General features: G+C 44.9%; 1 protein-coding gene across 1 annotated transcript in view; it reads right to left on the bottom strand.

Moving 5' to 3' along the window:
- Window positions 1-9,096: 9,096 nt before the first annotated feature.
- Window positions 9,097-27,077, bottom strand: part of ADRA2B (adrenoceptor alpha 2B) — a 115,179-nt gene continuing 97,198 nt past the window's right edge. Inside the window, exon 2 of the mRNA XM_081200980.1 lies at window positions 9,097-9,474. The gene's annotated coding sequence lies outside the window, so the exon portion shown is untranslated. The remainder of the gene's footprint in view (window positions 9,475-27,077) is intronic.

Raw genomic sequence — 27,077 nt, 5'->3', positions numbered from 1 at the left:
AACTAAAAAACGTGTCCTATTTAATTAAAGAAGCGGCAGGCAATTGAATGCTGCCAGATTCTCTGACCAATGGAAATGGACTGGCTAATGAGGTCCTCCACTTATCTCTCACGGGCAACTGCAAAGCAAGCTTCCCACACACTTGCTTTGATAGTGGAACAAGAACAGCTGCCTAGTTATCATCGCCATCATTTATTAGAGGGAGGATTTATGGAGCCACAAGACACTGAGATGGGCAGACATGGGGCTCGTGGGGCCTGCTTGTTTTGTCTTACTAGGCCCCCAGAGCTGATTGCAAAATACTGGCTGGGGGGAGGGACTATAGTGGCTCAGGGGGAGGAGCCAGACAGGTACTTATTGCCATGTGCATGGCCCATCACAAATCTACACCTGAATACATCAGATTTTCAAAAAATAAAACAAGCTAGCAGAGCTGACCAGAAACCTGTTGAAACTCAAACAATGAATAGTCCTGTTGTTTTTTCTGGTGTGGAACATTTAAGATCTACCTCTGCAGGCTTTCCTTTTATTTTCACTTGTAATTCTTAAGAAACAGCAAATGGTGCCTGCATTTCTTTGAAAGAAAGAATGTGTGTGGGGGGGGGGAGTCTTTCATTTTATATAACAAATAAGGAAAAGTATAATTAACATGATTTAAGTCCAACAAGGCATGAATAAAAAAATAATCATGATTACAGTGAAAACTCACAACTTCACACTGCTTGTCATAGATATATGACAATGTCACAAATCAAACTCTCTTTGCTACCAAAATTAATAAAAATAATTATAGATCTAGATGTACTGCAAAATAAAAATACAGTTCATTGTCTTAATTGTCTTTATAAAAGAAAAGCAATCCAGATTTCTAAAGAGACACCCATTTAACAATGATACAAACACAACACAACCCTACCCTTTGCATCATCCTTTCCATTCTTGCCTTCCGGGGTGGGGAGGGTTGGATTAGATGATTCTTGGGACCCCACCAACTCTACAATTCCATGATTTCATGACCATGTATATAGCACCCAAGATGACATCAGAACATACACACACACCACATCAGCACAACCAATGACCTAGTACTGCCAGTCTCCAAGCACCCTCACAGGCAAGGGTTGGACTCCCACTAGGAGCCTCACAAACCACAGTTTTAGGAGCACAACACATAGAGGGGAGAAATGAGAAGGCACACAGCACAGCACCTACACAACTCCTGGGACAGTAGAGAGCACATATACTGCCACCCCAGGGCAAGGGTTCAAGACCTAGCCAGGAAGGAAAATGCTCTCTTGCCAAGTAGAGGTGTCAGGAGGACACACAACATGGCAGGCAGCCACAGACACACAACAGCAGCCTAGCGGGGGCTCAGTGCACAGGGAGACGAGAAGCAGGAGATGGGAGTTCAGTCCCCACTAGGGACAGGGAGGAAGACCCCCTCCACACATATCTTTTGCATACCTTTTGCATACCAGATCTTTGAAAGCTGTAAAGAGGGAGGAAGCTCCTAGGTCTCAAAGCTACACTGCAAAACTTCACAGAGCAGCTCCCCAGCCTCACCCAAGACTCAGCCAAAGGGTGCACCTTACATCTAAAGCACTAGGATGCCCCTTCAAACAGTCATGGCTGTCCCCAAAGAATTCTGAGAACTGTAGTTTGTTAAGGGTGCTGTGAGTTGTTAGGAGACCCCAGTTCCCCTCCCAGAGTGGCTTAATAATCCCTCATACCATGGAAGTGGCTTAGTCCTGCTGGCCACTTGACCCGGAAGCTGTACGCCGGCTCCCTCGGCCAATAAAGCGAGATGAGCGCTGCAACCCCAGAGTCGGTCACGACTGGACCTAATGGTCAGGGACCCCTTTACCTTTACCATGGAACTCTGGGAGTTTTAGCTCTGGGAGGAAAAAAGTGATTTCCTAATTATTCTCTGGACCCTGAAAAACTACATCTCCCAGGATTCTTTGGGGGAAGTCAAGTAATGTAGTACAGCAGTACCTTGGTTTGCATACATCTTGGTTTGCATACGTTTTGGATTACAAACACGTCAAACCTGGAAGTGCGTGTCCCGGTTTGCAACCTTTTTTTGGATTACAACCCATTTTGGGGGGGATTACAACAAAAAAAATTGGAGGCCCCTTGGCGAAAGCACGCCTTGGGTTACAGCTTGGTTTGGTTTACAAACAGACCTCTGGAACGGAATATGATTGTAAACCAAGGTACCACTGTCCAGTGCTTTAAAGGTCAGGTGTGAATGTGGCCATCAATGCCAAAAAATTGCAGGGGTTGTTGAGGCAGCCCCAGCCAAATGGAATAAGTAATAACAATAATAACTGCCACCACCCATGTTCTCCTTCCAGAGAAGTCACTGGCACTGCTTTGAATCCAGGGTACAACTTCATGTTGTTGCTGTTGTTGTTGTTGTTGTTGTTGTTTATTGAATAGCCACCCCTAAGCCACACAACAGGGGCACCACATAGCTCTCCCAGCAACCAGTGTGACCATCCCCTCCTGTTATGGTCAGCCCTGCCTGCTGGGGCCCACAAGACTACAATGCTTCCTCCTCCATCATCCTTCCTTCATCTATCCTGGCCACAGCCCCACCTGTGCATCCCAAAAGCCCTCTCCTCTTGTAGTCTACATGTCAGAGAGACCGTATAAATCTGTGTGCAGTTGCCTCACGAACCTTTACACAGAAGGTGCTTTATTATTGTTGTTATTATTATTATCCCATTCCTGGATCAACTCCACCTACCCAAACTGGCCCCTGGGTGTTTCTGAGCAGGAAAGAGCATAAAGGGCTTCCAGAATCCTGATAAGACAGATGGGACTGATGGTAGTTCTTGTGTGCAGGAATTGGCACTCAGCTGTAGTGCTTGAAATTGTGTTTCCTGAAAGAGCCAGTGTGTGATTGGGGCGCTCCTTGCTCCACCTTTGTCACTAGAGGTATATGTGCCATAAGTGTGCTCCTTCCGCACACTGCCCACCTCGCCATCCCATTTCAGGCACTCTCCTGGCTTACCTTCATTGGCAGAATGGCTCTGGCGAGTTGAGGGCGTCTTGCTTAGGTATCTGTTATGATGGTGGCATATAAGTTCCAGCTTCACCACATCCCAGAGCCCTTGCCCAGTGTGTCTCAAGTATAGGACTGTGCCCTGAATAGCAGGTTCCTGAGTGTGCCCTGCCATTCTAAGCAGAGGCTTGTTAAAGAGGAGTGCAGGTGGGGTGAAGGAAGAGCTATCGAAACCTCCGCCCCCTGCCCCATTGCTGCCTTCCTCAGGTCAAGGAGGGAAGTGATACATCTCTTTCCAACCTGTAAGCATTTCAGGGGTATTTATTAATGGTCACATTTAAAGTAAGTGGCTGGCTGTGACAAGATTATTTAAAAAATACATTATATAAAAAAACTTGCTCCTTAAAAAGTGAGGAAGTCACCAAAATAAAGTTGAGAAATTGAATTTTTAAATATATACGTGGGGTGGGTGGGTGAGGGAATCTTAAAAACAAAATTGGAGCAATTTTTTAAAAGTGTTGGGGTTTTACTTTTTCTTCTTTAAATGCAACTGGTTCACATTCTGGGATGTAATGCCATCAAAACCAGGCAGCAATTTACCACTTGAGTTACAGAGGCGTTTTAACCATCTCGTGGGATGATGGGATTGAAATGCCTTTGCTTAAGTGCTGCTGGGAGCATTCTTAATAGTTACCTTGTAAGGAAAATAAATAAATCACACGTCAACCTGGCTTATTTACTTGGCAGAATGGGAGAGGGGCACAGCGGGTGGGAAGGGGGTGGTTTGGAAAAGGGGTGATTTGGTGCATTGCGAAGCCTTTTTTGTGTCTCTCTGGCTGACAGCTAGAGGGCAACCTGAACAGAATGCGCCTAATCTGCATTCCCCCCCCCCCTTTGTGCAACACTCCCACAAATCATTTTAAATACTGTGGAGGCTTTTTTAAAGACACACCTAAAAATGTAAAGTGTGGTTGCAGCCAATGCATGTGCAGCTATGCTGGTGTAGGAAACAATAAGGTGTGGAAGTGCAGAGGTCCAAAACAGCCTGCCATCTGTGCTGCTGCTGGCACCGTCACCCTGTGTGAGTAGGCAGAGCGACAATCCTCAGAGTTCCCTGGGAAGAGGGATGGATGGTTCAACCTCTCTGAGAATTGTAGCTCTGTGAGCAGAGCAGCACCCTTAACAATCTACACTTCCCAGGATTCATAGCCATGACTGTTAAAGTGGTGTGATAGCATTTTAAACATATAGTGCAGATGTAGCCTAAGCATCTTATTGGCGCTACTGCCCATGCTGGGCACAACATGTACGCATTGTTACCTTCCTTCCCATGCTCCTGTAACCATAGTTCATCCCAGATGGTAAAGACTGCTGAATAACTTGGGTTCCACCTGTTGATAAGCACAGTCGGCTCTTTAGTGAAATTCTAAAGGGGTTTTGATTTAAAGAGAAAGCTGTAACTGTGTAAAGGATCTTGTCAGATGTTCAAATGAACATGTGAATGTCATGGGATGTCTGGTCTGATGGTAGCTAATATGACCAGGTAACTATCAACCTGTGAGCTTGACATCGATACCAGGAAAGGTCCTAGATCAGATAATTCAACAGTTGGTCTGTGAGCACTTAGAAAAGGATGCTGTGATTACTAAAACCGAGCATGGTTTCTAAACAAAAAGTCATGCCAGACGAAACTCCTTTCTTCTTTTGATGGAGTTACAAGGGGAATGTTGTGGACATAGTGTATCTTGATTTCAGTAAGGCTTTTGACAAAGTCCCCCATGATATTCTCACGAGGAAGCTGGTAAAATGTGGGTTCAATGAGGTAACTGTTAGGTGAATATGTAGTGACAGAACCCAAAGAGTGCTCATTAATGAATCGTCGTCATCCTGGAAAAAAGTGACAAGTAGGGTGCCACAGGGTTCTGTCCTGGACACGTTGCTGTTCAGCATCATTATAAATTATTTGGATGAAGGAATTGAGGGATGATCATCATGCAGTAACAATCAGATATAACAAGCAGCAGAAATTACCTTCTTACACTACTGAGGTCATTTTCTTGGCTGCTGCAAATGCTCGTCTCATCCTGAGGGTCAAAGTATGCAGAAGGTGTTTTGGTTGATTTGTGTTAGCTGGCAAATTCCTCTTTCTATTACTGTGGGCATTCTGTAAAAATCCAGGGGTGATGAAAATATATTGGAAAGGGATGCATGAGCATAGGGTTTGCTTTTGCAGGGCTGTTGCATATAAAAGTTATCACAGAATGGATCAGGTTCCTATTGTTCTTGAATTGTTCCAGTCTTTCTTTACCACTGGTCTGGAATACAAAGATGTTGTCAATCTCTCATTATCACCAGATGAGTGAGTTGTAGATGGGATTTTTAAGGATGACTTGTTCAAGTCATAAGATGAAGACAGAGGAATGAATCCAAAATGTGTGGGAGGGAGCAGGACTCGCTGCTTACTCAGAGATCAGTGAAGGAAACACTCTGAAATTTCTCTGCTCATTATTACGTACCTGTTCTAGGTTGCTGATTGCTTCTCATCTGGGCCATAAAAACACTGGCCGAAATGAAGCCTCTCTGTGTGTGTGGAGCACCCAGCTTTCCTTGGTTGGTGACAACTTTTGAGAGCAGCCTACATTAGGAAGGGCTTTGTATACTCGGCTTGTGATGAATTTGCTTCACAAGAAAACAGATACATGTTCTGTTTATTTCAGTTTTCCAATGGAGTTCAGGATCAAGCAGGCTCAAAACACAACCTGAAGCAGACTTTCCCAACCTGGTGCCCTGCAGACCTTTTGGATCACGACTGTCCCTTCTGTCCCAGCTAGCATGGCCGTATGATGCTAGGGCTGATGAGAGACTGGCCATGCTGGCTGAGGCTGATGGGAGTTGTAGCTGCAGACAGTTGGAGGGTACCATGTTGGGAATAGAGTAGTTGCTTTGGAAGACGATAATCAGGCATCCAAACAACATTACCAGTCCAACAAAGTTGATGTTGAAGAATCATTGCTTTGACACTGGTGATCTTTGCTTCTTCCAGTACGCTGGCATTTGTTTGCCTGTCTTCCCAAGTAATATTAAATTTTTCGGAAACACTGTTGATGGAATCTTTCGAGGAGTTGGAGATGGCGTTTATAAGTGGTCCATGTTTCGCAAGCATACAGTAAGGTTGGTAGTACAATGGCTTTGTAAACAAGCATTTTGGCTTCCCTGTGAATGTCCCACTCCTCAAACACTTTGCACTTCAATCAGGAGAAAGCTGCACTCCCAGAGCTCAGGCGATGCTGGATTTAGGTACTGATGTCAGCCCTTGTGGAAAGATAACTGCCCAGGTAAGAAAAATGATCAACATATTCCAACGTTGCACCATTAAGGTGGATTTGTGGCACTGCAGAGGGGTTGTTTTGTGCTTGTTGGTGCAGCACTTTGGTTTTTGGGGTACTGAGCAATAGGCCAAGCTTTCCGTAAGCTTCTGTGAAAATATTTAGAATGGTTTGAAGGTCATCCCTTGACTGTGAGCACACAACGTTGTCATCAGCATACTGAAGCTCTATGACAGAAGTTATGGTAACCTTACTCTTTGCTTTCAGCCTACTCAAGTTAAATAGCTTTCCATCTGTTCGATATTTAATTTCTACCCCGGTGGGGAGTTTCCCTCTGATGAGGTGCAGGATCATGGCGATGAAAATAATGAATAAGGTTGAGGTGATAACATCCCTGTTTAACGCCTGATCCCATGGTGAATGATTCACTTTGAGAGCCATTATTCTCCGTTATTCTTTGAGAGAGGATATCCCAGCAGACTTTAGACATGCCATAATTATCAACCTTTTCAAAAATGGTGATAATACAGATTGTGGAAACTATCAAGGCATTTCTTTATTAGCTGTGGCAGGCAAAATCCTTGCAAGGAGTTTAGCAAACCATCTCCTAACTATATCCAAGGATATTCTCCTTGAATCCCAAAATGGTTTTCGACCTTCTAGGGGGACAGTGGACGTGATATTTACTGCTTGACAGCTTCAAGAAAAATGCAGGGAGCAAAACCAGCCTTTGTACATGGCATTTATTGATTTGACTAAGGCCTTCGACACTGTAAATCACACTGCCCTGTGACCTGTCCTTCTGAAAATCAGTTGCCTGGATAAATTAGTATACATCCTGCGGCTCCTCCATGATAATATTACAGCAACAATCTGCCAATATACCTATATCTCTGTGGGTAATATGTAAATGTGTACCATTATAAACAAGCCAACGTTCAATTGAAGTGACAAAGAAGCCCTTATTCAGTAAAGATAAACTGCTGCATGCAGGGGCTTATGAGAGCTGCATGGAACTGATGGAAACCCAACTCTCCAGCAGCACCGGAGTTGCCCTTCAGAGAGGAAAGACCCCTGAATCCCAGTGGTAGGATTGTAAAGTCATTTTAAAAAATTGGTAAATGATATCAAATGAATTGAAAAAATGTTTAAAATAACTTTTGTGGGAAAACCAGAAGCCTTTTTTGTTAGGTATTCTAAGACAAGAAATGCCGAAGAAAAACAGGACATTATTCATGTACGCTACTACGGCAGCAAGAATCCTAATAGCACAAAACTGGAAGACAAGAGAAATACCATCTAAAGAACAATGGCAAGAAAAATTGATGAACTATGCAGAACTGGCAAAATTAATGGACAAATTGCATGAAAAGGACAATAGTGACTTTGGAAAAGAATGGGAACACACTTGCAGAAACAAAAACAAAAAAAATGGACTCGTTGGCAGGATTAAAATAAACATTTACAACTTTATTTACAGAGAACAAGAAATATAATTAGTGATAACAGAACATTATGTATAAACAGCAGAATGTAACATTTGGTATCACAAACAGGGAGGGGAAAACTACAAAATGGATGTTAAATGATGATACTGAATAATTGTTATGAGAAAAGAAAATCAATAAATATTATTATTTTTTTTAAAGGCCCCTGAATCCTAACTGGAATTGGAGGGAGCAATGGATGACCCAGGCCTGGGAACCAAGCAGCAGCTGAATTGCCACAGATGGCAGCCTTTTGAAAGCTGTCAGTGGCTTGGACTCTATTTTGATAGGCATGACATCACTGGTGGGGATGCAGCCTGGGAAGTGACAGGCATTTCTTGATAGGGGAGAGTTGCTGTAGGTCCTGGAATTCCCAGACATGTCCTCTTTTGGGGGTCCTACATGCAAATGTCCCAGATTTGAGGTTTCAATTTGTGTGTGCGCGCAGGTGGGCGGTTCTGGTTCTGGCATGAGTGACCTGGGCTCTGGCTCTGGTGTGGTCAGATCTGGCTTGGCTCAACAACGTTTTGTGTCTGGATTTTTACCTCTTAAGACACGGCAACCCTATTACAGGGCTTCAAGTAGCTACACTTGAAAAGAGGTCGCTTCTTTATGAAATAGCTGCTACGAAGGGCTTCTAACGTAGGCATCATCTGCACCAATTTCCTACCACTCATGGTCAACTCTTTGGGCTAAATACAGTCAACTCTCAACTTGTGCACATTCCGAGGGATTGCGCAATATGTGGAGCTGGTTGAGGGGGCATAGGCTCAATGCCAAGACCTTTCTAATTCCTGGAATAGTCAGGTTAGCTTCCTGGTGAGGTAATGGGCCATTAAGGAAACAAAGGGAGTGGCTCTGTGCTAGATAGCAAATGGGTGCCCCTCCCTCAACGGGCTGGTAGTTAGAAAGACAGGCGAGAGGGAAATTATGTGAGCTAGAAGGTGGCAGCAGCAGGCTAGGAAGCCAGAGAGACAGAGCAATGCTTGGTTTTTGTTTGAACCCAAGGCTGCAGCTAAGGGAGTATGGGGTGTTAATGCTGTGAACCCCTTAATCGTAGGCTCTGCTGTCCTTCATTCCAAAAGAAAACACGCCTGGAATCCCTGGAACCCTGCACCACTGGGAGATTGGGGTGCTGGGCAACAAACATTAACCCAAAATTGCATACAGTCAAAACAACCCCCAAAACTCACCGCACAACCATCTCTACGTTTCCGGATCTGGGGCCCTGAGTGAGCCTTCCTTGCACAGGCTCTGTGATCATGCGGGTTAAATGACTGCAAGTTGGCAGTTGACTGTATTGAAGAAGATAAAACTTCCTAGGCCTTCTTGTCTTTTATTCTTCCGTTATTCCAATATCACACAGGCAGAGTCTGCAGCCCTGCAAGGAACCACGCGCCACTCTGACCAGAAACAGAGACTGCGTTCATCAGTCAAAACAATTTCATTGCTGCAAAAATGTGTACCAAAAGAAAGCTGGAGAGTTTACAGGGCAGAGTTCGTGCTTTTCCAGTTTCAGCCATCCATGCAATGTTTGTAAGTAACAGAGAGAGGATCCTTAAACGTTTCAACAACTGGCTCATAATTTATTTTTAACTACCAGCTTTGCATAAACTGTCTTGAAGATGTGAGAAGGGCTCCTTCTGTTCTCCTAAAAACAGGAAAGAAGAGAGAGAATAAATTTCCACACGTCTTCTGCCTCCACCAGTGCTGGGGCTCAAATGGAAAAGGTGATACTTATTCAATGCAAAAGACAGAACACCACGATTTATTTGGTCTCTGTCTTTACTGCATTTAAAATTACTTTTTAATAGTTTTGCATGACATTGTGATTATGAGTTTCACTAAGCTGTCCTGCTTATGGCATAGGCCCTAGATGGGTGGTATTGAATTTTTTATATAAATAAAGCTATTTTTAAAATTTATTTTTAATTTCATTCAAATCAGCAGGAAGTCACAGGCACACAAGTCATACTGATCTTTCAGTAATCCAGGAGTGGCAGTTTTTGTTCCCCCTTCTGCAAGAGAAAATTGTATTTTGAAGGGCCTGAAGTCATTGCCTTTTGGTTAATTGTTTAATGCCATTACACAGAAACATAATATTTAAAAACAAAAGTGTGCATGGTGGGGGTGTGTCTTTGTATAGAGCTGAAATGGCCATTTGCAAATATTTAAAAGTTACCTAATTTTCTGACAAAGCAAATCTTTAAAAAATGTAGTATAAACACCGACAACAGGGAAACACCGGCCTGCAAGCGCTCTAACTGGAGAATAACCTCTACCAAAGGCGCCGTGGATTTTGAAGAAGCACAAACTCAGGACGAAAGGGAGAAATGAGCTAAGAGGAAAGCACGTTTGGCAAAGCCTCGTTGTGATCTACTCCTGCCCAGAACCCTATGACCCCACTGTGGCAGGATGTACGGATCCAGAATTGGCCTCCACAATCAACTACAGACACACTGGTAAGGTCATATTCATGGAAGACAATCTTACTCGGCTACGAGTGATTGCCAAAGAAGAAGTTACCATGAGTTAAATAGAATATGATACAGGTTCTTCCAGACTGTTGGTGTTTCTGGGTAGGGAGTTCAGTTGGCACAACTTTAGTTGATCGGGAGGTCTTGTGCAACAGACCTGCTTCCCCAAAGTAGCAAACTTTTTACAAGAAGTGTCGGGCAAATGCACTGGTGTAAGGTAACACTTGCTTTGATGCAACATCATCATCTAACATCCTTGCAAGCAAAGCAGACTGAATGCTCATTAAATGGCCCACATCATTTAGTCTCCTGCAAACAAATCAGGATGAATGTTCAATAAACTGGTTGTAAGTATGACAAAGGCAGCAATCAGGTTTTTAAAAAAATAATTACACCAAACTTGGACTAGAAAGCAGCAGAGGGCTACATCAAACGGAGGAGTGTCCTCTGTAAAGTAGGACACATGCCCACCTCACTCTGTCAGTATAATAATAATAATAATAATAATAATAATAATAATAATAATAATTTTTTATTTGTAAAAAAATTATTTGTTTCCCCAGCCACTCTGGGCGGCTTCCAACAAAGATTAAAAATACATTAAAATGTCACACATTAAAAACTTCCCTGAACAGGGCTGCCTTCAGATGTCTTCTAAATGTCAGGTAGTTGTTTATTTCCTTGACATCCACAGGGCGGGTGCCACTACCGAGAAGGCCCTCTGCCTGGTTCCCTGTAGCTTTGTTTCTAGCAGTGAGGGAACTGCCAGAAGGCCCTTGGCGCTGGACCTCAGCGTCCGGGCAGAACGATGGGGGTGGAGACGCTCCTTCAGGTATACTGGGCCGAGGCCGTTTAGGGCTTTAAAAGTCAACACCAACACTTTGAATTGTGCTCGGAATCGTACTGGGAGCCAATGTAGGTCTTTCAGGACCGGTGTTAATATGGTCTTGGCAGCTGCCCCCTGTCACCAGTCTAGCTGCCGCATTCTGGATTAGTTGTAGTTTCCAGGTCCCCTTCAAAAGTAGCCCCACGTAGAGCACATTGCAGAATCCAAGTGGGAGATAAGTAGAGCATGCACCACTCTGGAGAGACAGTCTGCAGGCAGGTAGGGTCGCAGCCTGCATACCAGATAGAGCTGGTAGACAGCTGCCCTGGACACAGACTTGACCTGCGCCTCCATGAAGAGCTGTGAGTCCAAAATGCTCCCAGGCTGCGCACCTGGTCCTTCAGGGGCATAGTTACCCCATTCAGGACCAGGGAGTCCTCCACACCAGCCCGCCCCCTGTCCCCCAAGAACAGTACTTTTGTCTTGTCAGGATTCAACCTCAATCCATTAGCTGCCATCCATCCTCTAATCCAGTGTTTCCCAACCTTTTTTGGGCAAAGGCACACTTGTTTCATGAAAAAAATCTCGAGGCACACCACCATGCCAGATGGGGAAAGGTCACTTTTTACTTATGTAAAAAAAAAATAAAAAAATAGTAACAGCATAGAAGGTAATGGTTAGGCTAGCATCCCTCTTCCAAATATGCTAGGTTTTTATTTGCAGGGACTGTTCTACATGGGAAAGCATTCAGCACTGTCATTCTCCCATCTGCCATCTGAATTGGTACTATTCTGGGTCAACTTACTCTGCTGCATGTGTAGATGAAAATGGCACCAAGTGTGGGGGAGGGGGCAGAACAGGTTTCAGATACAGGATATTAAGCATACACGTACTTCAGATTGAACTGGTTGCTTGCTTTGCAAGTTTTCATTTCCCAAATGACTGCCTTGGCAAGCGCAATACCTACCAGGCTCAACGCAGGTCTCGCGCTGCCGCTTCCCGCGCTCTCAAGGACCCGGGAGGAGGAAGGCGTGAAGGGAATCCCGAAGGCGCAAAAACCTCGCGCATGTGCAGGCCTTCCGCCTGCGACAGCCCAGTAGGCCGGCCGAAGCGAGCGGCGATGGGATGTGGGGGCTCGCTCGCTCGCCGCCCCGCGTGTGCCTATGTGGGGCACGTTACAGCCCCGTGACGTCAGCGCCACGCAGGCAGCCAGGCAGGCAGACGGCGAGAGCCCCGCGCTGGGCGGCCTCTCCTCGCCGCCGCCGCCCTGCCTCTCGCCGCCCGACTCGCCCGCCTCCCTCCCACGGCACACCAGGCAACGTCTCGCGGCACACTAGTGTGCCGCAGAACACCAGTTGGGAAACACTGCTCTAATCTATATGATACCGTATAGATGATACTGTCATAGGTGGGAATTGGTTTGGATGATGCCTGTGTTTCTGTGACAGCATGAATGTTGTTTTGTAGTTGAAGGGACTGCTGAAGTGGTCAAATCAGCACCCTCTCTTTCCATGTAAAAGAACAGCTGGTAAAGAACAGGTGTGTTCCCACAGACACAGCTGGGTTGTGATGCTCATTCAGGACCCTCCCTGCCCCCAATCACCAGGCCAAATGCTCCACCATCCTAGGGCTGGGAAATCAAGTCACTGAAGAGCTCGCCTTTGTTTTTAGATGGAGTTGATGCTGGAACTTGGAAAGCACTTGATCTGTGTGCTGAATCCAGAGCCCTGGCTTTGGGAAGCCTTCTTGAAGCCTAATGGGAAAACAAGATCTGCTAGAACAGTAGTTCCCAATTGGTAGTCAATGGACCCAAGGAAGTTAATGTAACCCATCCAGGGATCCGTGACACTATTCACATAACAAAAACTACCATAGAGATATCAAAAAAATTAAAAGTAGGGGGTCCATGGCTTGGCTTTTGAAAAAGAGTCCTTAGCTAATTGGGAACCACTGTATTAGAATGTTTAGAGATTAGGGTGCGTGCAACAATATTGAATCTGGCGGACTAATGTTCTGACTCGGTAAAAGGCAGCTTCCTATATCCCTAAATATATTTAAAAAGAAATGTGTAAAATTGGCCAGATTGAAGAATTAATTAGCTCTTATCATGCAGTGAGATATACAGATATAGATCTATTAGCAGAAACATCTCCAATGAATGTTATCTGCGCCTGTGCTGGTTAGGAATGAAGAAAGGGAAGACATTTGCATACATTTTCAAGGACTGAGAACAAAATGGGAGGGAGGGTGTTGCTTATTTCTTTGGCTAATGCCAGCAGTCCCCACCCCTCTCAGCGAGCATTTTATTATCCAATACATAGACTGTGTAAATTTTCAGCTACTCTTTGCACAGGGCAAAAGAAAGCTATAAATAAGTATATTTTTTCTGGCAAACGTTGTTGCAGCAAAATGTGGGTTTTTGTTTTCCTTCGGAAACGTAACTTTGGAAATGTAACTTTGGAAACATTCCTTTGTATACCTGATGAAATAATATGAACACTGAAAAATTAAATCTTACATCAAAATCACAGCTGGCTCATTTCTAATCTACAAGGGAAACACTCCGATAGAATGTGCATCAGTAATAACACACCAGCCAAGAAAGATAAAGTGCCTTTCAGAAATAGAAAACACTCTGCTTTTGCCTTTATTTTCAGAATGTTGTTGCATATTTGCATCCTAGCTGTAAAACCCATAAAATAGGCAGCACTATAGGAGGAGGAAAAAGAAGAAGAAGAAGAAGAGGAGGAGGAGGAGGAGGAGTTTGGATTTGATATCCCACTTTATCACTACCCGAAGGAGTCTCAAAGCCGCTAACATTCTCCTTTCCCTTCCTCCTCCACAACAAACACTGTGAGGTGAGTGGGGCTGAGAGACTTCAGAGAAGTGTGGTGCTCGCTGAGAGGGGTGGGGACTGCTGGCATTAGCCAAAGGAATAAGCAACACCCTCCCTCCCATTTTGTTCTCAGTCCTTGAAAATGTATGCAAATGTCTTCCCTTTCTTCATTCCTAACCAGCACAGGCGCAGATAACATTCATTGAAGATGTTTCTGCTAATAGACCCAAGGTCACCCAGCAGCTGCAGGTGGAGGAGCGGAGACGCGAACCCGGTTCCCCAGATTACGAGTCCACTGCTCTTAACCACTACACCACACTGGCGGTCTGGTCTAATACAGCTGCCTTTCCCTACCTGGTGCCTTCCAGGTATTTGAGACTACATTTTCCATCAGTCTGCTGTGAAAAGCATACTAACCAAATTCCGGTGCTGGCCTCAGTTCCAATCAGTTGCTCTGTAAGAACCAAACTTGCTCCAAGCTTCCTTTCTGGCCAATGAGAACAAAGGGATGTGCTGGGATGACTGACAAACACTTTGCATTTCTTGAAGCTCCAATAAAAGTAATGAACCATCTGTTGGAAATATAGCTAGCAAGCTTAGGGCTAGTTAATGCATGCAGGGGTAAGGCCACAAAACTGTATTCCTAGATTCAGCTAACTCCCACCCCTCACCAGGAAGGAAGGAAGTTAGTTAGTTAGTTAGTTAGTTAGTTAGTTAGTTAGTTAGTTAGTTAGTTTCCTCCTTTGATCACTCTTTCCCACCATGTGAACCCACCCAGATAGGATGTGCCTGAGATCAGACCGCATGTTTGGAGATCTTTCACTATATTTTGTATCCCAAGTGTTCTTGTATACCTGTGTTCTTCTTGCTGCTGCATGAAAAAAGCTATCTACATTGTATAGGTGAGGATTGTATAGGACCTATACTACAGGTGATGGAGATATGGAGTGGTGTTGGCAATCAAAGGTAGAGTCCCTAACCCCAGTGGAGAACTGCATTAAGTGCAAACTTGCAATGGCTTTGCTAATGCTATCAATACAGTGTCCAGACAAATGGAAGCAATTGTATTGCTGTATTTCTTTTATGAACAGTATGTTACAATAACGAGGGAAGCTCCCTGTTAGAATCTATTATGCAGATGGGATCAAAAATCCTCTGTAGCTTTGGTAGCCAAATCAACCAAAGTAAACTCAAATTTAGGGCAAAGGTAAAGGTACCCCTGACCATTAGGTCCAGTTGCGGACTCTGGGGTTGGGGCACTCATCTCGCTCTGTAGGCTGAGGGAGCTGGCGTTTGTGTGCAGACAGCTTCTGGATCATGTGGCCAGCATGACCTAGCCGCTTCTGGCGAACCAGAGCAGCGCACGGAAATGCTGTTTACCTTCCCGCCGGAGGGAATACCTTAGGTAAATAGGTAAATACCTTACCTATTGATCTACTTGCACTTTTTGCGGTGCTTTCGAACTGCTAGATGGGCAGGAGCTGGGACCGAGCAACGGGAGCTCACCCTGTCGCGGGGATTCAAACTACCGATCTTCCAATTGTTAAGCCCTAGGCTCAGTGGTTTAGACCACAGCGCCACCCGTGTCCCTAAATTTAGGGTAGACAAGTCCTATATCTAGAGTCTCTTTTCTTTAAATTCCCTCTTTAATCAAAAGGCTCTTTACAAAAGATTATTCTTTGGTGGAACAGTAGCATGAGACAGTCCTGTAACCGACTCAATGGAAATATCCAAAACAATGCCTTTTTCAGGTCTGAAGAAGCAGGTTGTGAACTCACACTGAATTTTTTGTATGCCATATTGGGGGCAGGGGTTGCACTCTGTTTTCAAAATTATTTTCAATCAAATCTGAATGCCTGTTTGGAGATCCAAGTGTTCAGTGAAAATTGGAATAACTGTTTCCACTGAGCTCTAAACTGAGATCTAATATGTTTTCCCTTAGCAATTATTTGGGCCATGAGGGGAAGAAGGATCACTGCCTTGTTCTGCTGAGAAGATGGTCCTCTGGCTGAAAAAAGTTCACCGTGCCTGGGCTAGGTACTACTGTGTTGCTGCAAGCGCGGTCTCTAGGCGAAGCTGGTCAGCAGACTGCCCACCCAGTGGAGAGGCACGGGGTCTGTACACAACCTTGTCTGCCTGCCTGACCAATGTGCCGCCATGCCCCCCGTGCCAGAAAACCAAAACTAGAGAGCGAAATCCCTGACCAATCGCTGAATACAAATGAACAGATGAAGTCAAGGTTTAGATGAACAGACTTCTTCATCATATGTTTGAAGAATTTTAAAACTGTACCAAAATTAGATCTATGGCTAGTAGCCAATAGAATATGCAATGATTACCAGATGACCTTATGTGACGCTGCAATGTTTTAGTACAACTACAGCATGTGTTTTCACAGAAATTGGTTCTGAGCTCTAGCTGTGGTAGCTAAATATGTCTTTAAATGCCACAGCACAATAGGAGAGAAAGGTGTTACCATCCAAAGCTTTGAACTCTAGGATGAATAATGGTTACAAAAACTGCATTCCAAATGATGCATCTATTTGAAGGGCTTCTCTTTGTTCATGGACTAAAATATTCCGTTCTTTAATACGTGAAAAATACTACTGTGTGCTTCCCGTATACTGCCGGGGGTGGGGATCCCAAAATATATAGGTGTGATCAGATGCATTGATATATCAAGATGCTTTCTGTGCAGACTTTGACCTACGCATATGGGCGCACTGACAAAACCATCATAGCCCAAAGCAGTGATGTGATTGTACATAAAGTTTATTAAGATTCTAATGCACACAAGTGTGTGTGAGTATCATATTTGCTATTCCATCAAGACTGGGCTTTTTCTTTTTCTTTGGCAATGTTTCATTGATGCAAACATCTCATGTGCATTGATATGCAGGAAGAAGAGAGATACAAATGAAATAAGGGATCTGAAATTGGTGCTTGTTGCAATTCCAGATTTAATTTTAGCAATTCTAGTTAACCTGGAGTTCAGGAGCAATAGAGTAAATAAAATGGATGGTGGTGGGGGAGGAAAAAAGGGTTGGAATGAGATGCCTCACATAATGCCTTATCCTACATCCTACAGATTAGGCTGGAAGCTGCCATCTCTAGCATCCAATATTCCTCACTTATAGCCACTCATGATAATTACCGGTAACAGCTATGCGCCTTGTTAGGAAGTGGTATATGTGACAGTTCTCAGAGAGCCACTGGGCCGGCTGAACAGCTGTTGGCCAGTACTAATTGGTTGTAATAACAGAGTCTGCTGCTGAGTAAATTGCCTGTGTACACAACTGAAAAATCAGCTGCTGACGGCACTCTTGTTAAAGACTTGAGCATCACCAGCAAATATCAGGACCTTGATATATGACCCTTGGTGGAAGCAATAGAAGAGAATGTGCTTGCAGCTGGATCCACTTTTAGAGAGTGGGGGCGGGGCGGTCTGCAGCCTGAATAGATGTCACAACAGGGGCTGGCCCACACCAGACCAAAATCTGGATCTGTACCAGCCTATCTCCCCATTTGGTGCCTGAAAAATACTGTTCCTGCTAACCCTGGGATCATTGGATAGAACATGGGCAGGCAAACTAAGGCCTGGGGGCTGGATCCAGCCCAATCGCCTTTTAAATCTGGCCTGCAAATGGTCCAGGAATCAGTGTGCTTTTACATGAGTAGAATGTGTGCTTTTATTTAAAATGCATCTGGGTTATTAGGAATTCGTTCATTTCTTTCCCCAAAATATAGTCCGGCCCCCCACAAGTTCTGAGAGACAGTGGACGAAAATGTTTTTCGAAAATGTTTGCTGACCCCCGGGATAGAACAATGTTTTTAATTGAAACTAATTTTAAATGTTTTTAAGTGTAATTGTTTTTAGAATGCTGTAACTGTTTCAGAATGTTTTTGCTCTGTTTTAGTTTTTAAGTTGTATATCTGTGTGCTGCCCTGGACTCCTTGGGGAGGAAGGGAGGGGTATATAAATCAATCAATCAAACAAACAAACAAACAAACAAACAAACAAACAAACATATAAGTGTAGGGGTGTCCACATTATGGCCTCTCCAGTTCCAGTGGTGTCTGAGACCTTTCCCTCTTTAAATGTAGGGGTTTTTTTAAATCCGAGGAAAATCCAAAATGGCCAGGATTTGAAAAACCCACATTTAATGGAGAAAGGTCCAGAACAATGGAGGAATGTTGGACTGGCAGGTTAAAATGATGAATTATGCAGAACTGGCTAGACTAACAGGAAAATTAAGAGATCAGGACGAACAGAAGTTTCAAGAAAATTGGAGTAAATATTTGATGTATATAAGAAACAATTGTAAATCTTTGAAGACACTGGTAGGGTTGGAATAACTCTTTCAGCGTATGGTAGATAAATATGTAAAATACGAGATTCTAGAATTTATTTGGTACTTACCAAAGGAATGGAGGGAAGTCTGAGGCTCGGCAGAGCCTAGTTTAAATATGTAACTTATATATGTAATATATGAATGTATGCATGTTTACTAAAAACTAATAAAAATTATTCTGCAAAAAAAAAAAAAAAAGAACAATGGAGGAATGTGGTCTATTTTTCCTCCGGTATGGAAAGCTCTCAGTTGAGGATAAGGAACATAGGTAGGAGACAGATGGTAGCTTCTAAGAAGCGGGGAATCATTTACTTAAGTACACATATCTTGATCAATCCATCTTGCCACATTGTCATCTCTGCCTCACTTTTCAGCAGTTGTCATTGACGTGAGAGAGAGACCCTTTTCACATGTCTAAAGAGTTGGTCATGTCTAAACTGCAAGTAAGTACAAGTGAAAAAATATATATAAATAAAAATTATTCCAGTTTGGAAGCTGGATATAAAATGTGTACTTAACGGTGTCCTCTTCCTATGCGACCCGCAAGCCAAGGAGATAAGTAACTATGCAACCTTTAGAAGACATCTGAAGGCAGCCCTGTATAGGGAAGTTTTTAAATGTTTAATGTTTTATTATGTTTTATATATGTTGGACGTTGCCCAGAGTGGCTGGGGCAACTCGGTCAAATGAGCGGGGTATAAATAATAAAATGATTATCTATTATGGAATAGGAGGAATGTTGAAGGGTATGTCCTTGTACTTCAGGTGTGTTGCCATAGCAACAACTAAGTTAAGGACATCTCCTTTCCCTCCCAACGACCTGGATGATCCTCACATCATCCTATGGATAGAAGCACAATGGGCCAGGGACAAGTCTGAGCTGGTCTCATCTGGAGATGGTAGCTGGGAAGGCACAAAGACTTGCTCTCTGTACAGAAACCAAAGGTTTGGGAGAGTCTGCCTTCCTCCCCTAGAAATCTTGGGAGCTTTTAATGCTGTGAGCCCTTCCACCTTATGCTCAGGTTGTATACATGTGCAAATAAGACCATATATCAAAAAGACACCACAGTCTCCCGTGACTTTCATTGCAATAAAACTGAAACTGAAGTAAGAGCAGGCACTCCTGAAGTCTCCCACCACTTGGAGATTGGGGTCCTCATAGCAGTATGAAAAGCGAGAATGGATTTTGCACAAGTGGGAGGGAGGAAAAGATTTGCCAAGAATGCATAACGACAACCCACCACATCCCTTGCTAATGAGCCATTTGATAACAAAACTCTCCCAGTATTGGTTTTTAGTAGTTACCCTACAGGAATGCCCGAAAGGACTGCCATTTAACTGATTATCTGGGATCACAACAAAGTGGGTGGGGATTTATTGTTCCCCTGCCTTGCTGAAAGAAAAACTCATTCCTTTTCTCCCCGCCCCCCACCCCCTTCAATAACAAATGTGATTCTATTCCACCTGAACAAAAGACAGGCAAAGAACACTAGGAATCTCTGCATGAGATTCAGCGTACAAACCAATTCCCCACCCCACTGAATTTCTTAATGTTAATGAGTTAACCATTCTGTGCAATTCTTCAAAGAACTGAGATCAGGAAAAACGTCACCCCAGAAGTCTATAACCTAGGGTTTTGTTCCCAGGAGGGGTGTTAGGGGCCCTCTGCCCTTATATTGTGGGAAAGTATGCAGAGAGGGATATCCTGATTCATCACCAAAGCAGACCTCTTTGAGCCTAGGCTTTCACATGGGTGTTCCTGTGAGGTGGGGGCACCACCAGATTTAGGGTCATGCAGGTGATTGACCTGCACAGGGCATAAGCTGGGGGGCGGGAATTGAGAAGATCCACAATTGAGACGATCCAATTGGGAGTGCCAAATTTTGGCATTGCTTAGAGGGCCATGTTACTAAAGACTACCCAAGTTTGCCCCTGGCCACGCAGGACATCATTCCACCAGGCACTTGAGAAGAGTTAGAAGCAGGGTTGGTGCGAGGGAAATAGCCCAGGGAGAGGCCTGAGGGCCAGACAGTGAGTCTTGGAGGACCACACTTGTCTCCCGGGTCAGAGGTTCCCCAGTTGCTGCACTAAACCATGGTTCAGCTCAGTGCTATGTGCAAACTGAGTCACATCCTATTTTTCGGCAAACCTCATAAAGCAGTTTACATAGAAATGGTAAATAATAGTCATAAGTTAAAACTAAATGAAAAAAGATCAAGTCAACCTATGAAAGAAATATCTTTTTTGAAGCCCAGATCTGTCCTCCGCTCTGGATAAGGTGTTTCTCAGAGAGTTCTTTGGTGACGTACTGCAGAGAGAGCAGCTCAGGGAAGTGAGATGCTGGGCAGTTCTCCTGGCTGTTACCTCTCCTCTCTCTACCTCTGTCCTCCCTCAGAAAGATGGTGCCTGAGTAGCCTGGAGGTAGCCAATGGGGTACCCCCACAGATGTAATGACCTACAACTTTCATCAGCCCCAGCCGGTATGGCATAGCAGGGGCATGGCCCTGGGCACAAAATTCTGAGGGGGCTCAACCAAGCGCCCCTTGACAGGCTCCCTCCCTGAGGCCAGAGCTGCACTCATGCTGCACCTTTGGGGCTGGGGCGCTGCCACCGCCTCCTTCTCCTCATGGCCAGAGAAGGAGTGCCTGCACGTGCCCCTGGGCCAGCCGAGAGGGAGGGAGAAGGAGGGTGCTGCCACTGCTGCCGCTGCTGCCACTGCCCACCAAGGAAGGAGGGAGAGCACTGCCAGTGCCTCACTGCCAAGACAGGAGGGTGAGGTGACACAGGAGTGCTCCTGGTCTGGCATTTTTTCTCTGCCTTATCTCCATTCCCAAGTTGGGGTTAGTTTGCATGGAGAGACTCCCTTGATTAGACACCTGCTGCCCAGTCCACGGTGTGTGTGTGTGTGTGTGTGTGTGTGTGTGTGTGTGTGTGTGTGTGCAACACCTGCCCCGCCCTGGGTGCCAGCAACCCAAGCTATGCCCCTGGGCATGACCAGTGGTCAGAGCTGATGTGGAGCACCAGGTCAGCTAACCCTGCCTAGGAACTGGCATCTCCCACACCAGCCATTAGTTTGCACCTGAGACATAGACCACATGGTTACAATTACAAAAAAAGAAAAGGAAAGGAAAAAGAGTAGATTAATCAAATCTGAAGTCTGCCCACCTTTGGTATAACATATCCATGGTAGGCCCATAACTTGCGTGGTGGTGGGGTGGGGAATGGCCACATATGGTGAAAGGTTGCAGGTCGGTTGCAGAGCACCTGCTTTGCTTGTAGAAGGTTTCAGGTTCAGTCCTTGGTATCTCCAGCTGGGAAAACCCCCTGCCTCAAAACCGAGAGATCCCCATCCAGAGCTGATCAAAGTGCCTGTCAATCACACAGCGTCTTAAATGCTTTACAGGGTTTATGATGCCCTTGGGGTACCTTACATACCTGGGGTACTATAAAGGCCCACTTCCTGCAGAAACGAAACAGGTATTGTGCGAGTCCACATTAAGGAGTAGCTTCAGTTGGAAAGTTTGGTTCATCAGGAGAAATGGTAATATATGCCTAGCAAAGTGTTTTAAAAAGTATTTTCCTTGGCAAATATTCCTCCACTTTAATCTGCAATTCAATCTCTCACACAAAAGGCACTTGTTAAAAATGTCAGAGAGCTTTAGAGAACAAACAAAGACTTCCCATGTTTGCTGAAGCCTTCAGATTCACCACGTATTGGAAAACGCTTTACATTATCTTAGGTCACCTGGTATCTAAACATTGTTCTGCCTCATCCTGTAAGAATCTTGAAAAAGATTTCTTAAGGAGAAAGGAGAGAAAAAGAGGAACCGGGGGAAGCAACTGAGATGAACCCGATGTCCACATGACTTTCATTCCGCCTGTCCCCTTCTCTGCAATGGATGAAGCGTAACCTTGAAAGGTCTTTTAAGAACCAGGTTTGTCCCACACCCCTCCATCTCTTTCTCCCTTTGGAGAAACTCCACTCAGTAGCCCTGATCAAAGAGGCAAAACTGCTCACATAGAAGACACAAGTGGCTGCCATTTCTTTCGCTGTTTCTATTTAACAGCTCCTTAAGAGTTCTCAGTTGGAAATTTCTTTAATTCTCACATGACTTGACAATCATTAAAAAGAAGATCCTTCATTTACTGGAAGCGCAGAGTGATTTGGAGACTGACATGTTCATGCTGAGAAGAATAGGAAGGTTGAGAGGTTATTGGCATCACTTTCCCAAAGACATGCATTTAATATCTCTTCATCCTGCTCTTGAGCCAAAAAAGGCCTCCGCCCCACATTCAACTAGGATACCAAAAGACATTACCTCAGTTCAGTGACTAACCCCCAGCCAGGGTGCAGAGCAGAGGCAGAGAGGGTCATGGCCTTGTGAGTCTCCCAGGGAGCAGAGAGAAAGGTCCTTGCATGTGATAGAAGGGTGCTGTGCAGAGAAGAAAGGCAAACGCGGGTGGAAGGGAATTAGCCCTGAGCCTCCCTGCTCTTTCAGTTTCGCTGGGTGTGAGATAATTACACAATTAGCACACGTGTCTTGTCCTTAGTGACACTTTGTTGTACTGAAGCTGATTAAATTCGCACGGCATCCACAGCACCGTAATCAGCTTCATTATTTGCCGGCTTTGTCCCATTTATTGCTTATGAAATAACACTTATTAAGCCAGAGGAACAGAATGAGAAAGAACAACTCCAGGAGGATGGGAGTCAAGCAGAGGGCTTGTTAGGGCCCCCGCAATGCTCCTTGGCACAAAAGTTCAATCGCCTTGCAAAGCTTAACTGAGCAAGCTGCTTAATAAGAAGCGCCTGGTGGCCAATGTCACGGAGGGCTGAGAGAAGACACCAGAAAAGAAGCTAAACAAGGACCTGGTTACCTCTCTTGGACAAGAACAATGGTCCATAAATCCAGCTATCAGCAGCCCCCAGCAAAGCCATCTCAGGGATCTCCAGAGTGCCTTGCTGTGTCATTGGTGTGACTGCCGCTAGGGCAGCCTGGGCAAGGAGGGGTGGGGGGAGCTCCTACAGAGCAGTGTTTATCAAATTTGGGTTGCCAGCTGTTGCACTAAAACTCCCATCATCCTTAGCTAGCAGGACCAGCGGTCAGGGATGGTGGGAGTCTGAGAAACACTGTTCTATAGCCCCTTTTCAAAAGCTGTTCCCCTTCATGTGAGCCCCAGCTCGAGGGCAGATTCACATCATGCACACCCAACATACTTTTAAAGCACATGGCATCCCTCAAAGAATTCTGGGAGCTGTAGTTCCCCATTGCAGTGTTCTTAACAAACTACAGCTTTCAGGATTCTTTGGGATGTAGATTAATGTGTTTTAAATATGTGTCAGATGTACTTTGAATGCATGGTGTGGATCTGCCCTGACAATCACATCCTTCTTGCTGAGTTCTGCCGTGACTCACATTGGCAGAGGCCGTCAGGATGATTTTGCCAGTGTTTAAGGCTGCATGGGGAAATCACAGGGGCTTTGCTCCTCCGCTTGCTTCTGCTTCTGCTGGGAGCTTAACCATGGCTGAGTATCACATCTGAACAGAAAATGGCGGCTCCCCTCTTGGCAAGCCAATAACAAATGGCTTGCTTGGAGAGAGCTCAGGTTGGAACTTTGGACCATGCCTTGTTTCATGGCAGCAGAGCAGAAGCAAAGCGCCTTGATTTTAGCCCTGCACACCAGCATGCTAAATGCTCCCCTTCAAACCTCAAGTTAGTATAGTGATGGTTTAAAGTAGGGCTGGGGGACCTTTCTGGTCTGGTGGCCAGATCTTTATGTCCCCCAGCCCCCATGGGCCAACTCTGACCACCCACACCTCAATCATCTGATGCCACAATGACATTAGGTGACAGGTGGGATGTCCCAGCCACTTGTCAAAGTTGACCTGTGTGTTGTGGAGACAGATCAGCTTGGCCAGACAAAACAGCCCACCAGCTGAGCCCCGGCTCCAAGCCCTGGTTTAAAGGGCCTGTGTATCAGGCCATACATAAAATGCATAAAGCCCAATGCTGTCATGAAGCAAATGATTCAGCAGCACAAAGACCACCTTCTCTAGCTCTGCCATCTCCAAAGGCCTGCTGGGAAATAAAGGACTTGACATTGAAAAGCTGTTGACAGGGAGCCGCCCAGATCTCCAGTGGGAGGGAGTTCCACAACTGGGGGGGCCATAACAGAAAAGACCCTGCTCAAGGTTGTCACACTATGAACCGAAGCCCTTGATGGAACTACAAGCAAAGCCTTGCTGACAGAACGTATGGCCCAGGTTGAGGTGCTCCCACAAATACTAGGTTCCCAAGCACGATTTCTGATCTTAATGCAGCATGGGGAACTGTCTTGTGCCCCTCAGTGCGGAATCCTCTTCCACATAATTAGAACTGGGGGGAAAGGTAGTTTCAGCTAATCACTGGCTGTCAACATGGCAATTCCTGACAAGCCTGACTGACAAACTGCCCATTTGAAAGCTTTCAAGAAGACAAAGCACAAGATACACCTGATGTGTAAATAGACCTTTCTGGGGGTGTTACAAAGGAACATGAAAAGCTTTTGGAAAGGAACAATGCCCATCTAGAGGTAAAAGTGGTCACAGAGCACCAGGCACAGCTTGGTTTCTCGGGGGAAACTGGTGTGGAAATGACAGAAGCTGAAAAATCACAACTTAATTGAATCAGAGGGAGAGGCAGAGAGGAAATGATTGCATAGCAATTTTAGTGGGTTGCAGCAACTGAGAATCATTGCTTTATGGCTGAGGTTGTGCTTCATCGTTGGCAGTGCTGACTCAGTTGTGCAACCAAAATGGGAAAGGGCTAAAGCTAGAGCGTTTCCACACCCCACACCCAGTCTGGGTCAAATCAAAGCTGGTTTGGGGGGGGGGGACACATCAACACTAAAAGACAGGATACAGCATAGATGTGCATTGTGGTTAACAAAGGGCATCCCCACACTGCGTGATAATGTGCATTCAGTGCTGGATGCAGGGACCTTTTTGAGGTGCTGTACACACAATGTCACTCTGCTGTCATCTGTGCCCCACACTATTTGTCAGTCTAAAGCTGGAACAATTGTGATATGTTCTGTGCCACTGAGAATGCGTTTCTCAGGTGCTTGCAGCAGAGATGTGTCCACCTTCTCAGGTCGCATCCTTTGGGGCAGACCCATGGACTTTTGAGGGCTGTGCCCTTTCACCATGTGCAACTTGCCTATGGGTGAAAGAGGCAAAAGAGGAAAGTATACAAGCTTAGCTGCCTCAGTATACCAATATATATCCTTTGAATAAATCCCTGCATTGCAATTCTATGTTTCTATGACCAATTCCACAAAACCACAATGTAACAAAAGCATTTATCATTCACTAGTCCCAATATTCAAAACATAAGTTGTTTTTTTGAAAAGTAAATTGCTTCTTGGCCTAGTCTGTTTAGGACCAAACTAGATTTCACAAACTAAATAGGTCTTTGCAAGTTTTAGAAAATCCAAAGAAGCTGATAATGATCCACACCAGATCTCCATGCGCCTCCCTTCCTTCAGAAGCAAAGAGGGGAGCTTGCTTGGAACAGAAAGAGAGGGTCATCACCAATGAAGAGCACACCAGTGCCTTTCAGAACCAGATAAACAAATTCCACAGCAGAAGCAGATATAAAAGCCCTTGGAATAATTTAGTATCACTGGAAAACTAGGACAGCAGTTAACAGGCTCTAAAATTTCCTGCCTCGTCAGCAGAGGAGAGAAAAAGGTCTAGGGAAGCCCAGGTCTTTCAGAAGACAGCCCTGCAAATCCAGTCTGCTCGCGTCACTCTCTGTGGAGCCAGCCAGGGCCAGATTTGCTGGTGGGGAGGGGGCTTGTGGGGGGGGAGCTCTCTCTTGGATATTCCAAGTCCCTTTCCTGAATAAACAGAAAGCCTGTAGCTGCCAGCCGACATCTAATTTTTAACATAAGCCAAATTTCAGCTAAGCAAGTTCTGAAGGACCAACTGCATAAAGAACATCAGATGAGACTGCTGTATCCAGTCCAGCATCCTCCTCTCAAGGCGGCCAAGCAGATGATTCAATGGGGAGCCCACTTGAGAATCCATCGGGGTGCCAACTTGAATAAAACGGGGGGGGGGCAGGTAAGTCCCCACGGCCCCTAGAAGTTGGCTCCCATGAAGTCCATAAACCTTTTAAACTGTTTTCAGAATGAGAAGTTTCTGCTCAAAAAATGCATAGCTTCTCTGTTGCTGAATCATTTCCCTGCCCAGAGACCCTTCCAGTCTCACCTGGTTCACTTAAGCAAAACCCACTTAAAGTCAAAGGGTCCTCACAACGAACAGGACTGGAGTAATTTGACAACAGCCCAAAGGAAAAACTCAACCGTTGTTTGCACTGGAAGAGGGGGCTCTCTATGTCTCAGCTCAGAAGAAAGTGACTGAAACATGTTTGTTAAGAGAGGAAGTCCTTGGGATCAGGACCCATGTTGGGGTGGGGACATATGAAGATGTATTTGTGCTGAAAAGGTCTCAAAGCATACCTACCCCTTTGGCCTTCCTCAATGGCAGTTGGTGTGGTTGTGGAGCATAACTTTGCATTTGTATGTATATGGGAAGAAATACACTACATCATTTTAAAAAACCTGTTAAAACAATACTCAATATCAAGACAATAAAAATTGTGAAAACACACACACACACTTAAGCCCCAAACATAACAGGGGGTGCTTCCAGATGGGGGCTTAAGACTGGGTCATTGAGGTATGGCAAATTGGGATGTTGACAACAGTTACCAGAA

Source organism: Podarcis bocagei (assembly GCF_964188305.1).
Source record: "Podarcis bocagei genome assembly, chromosome: 7".
NCBI lineage: Eukaryota > Metazoa > Chordata > Lepidosauria > Squamata > Lacertidae > Podarcis > Podarcis bocagei.
Note: the sequence above shows the minus strand (reverse complement) of the source record. Positions and strands in the feature narration are given on the sequence as shown.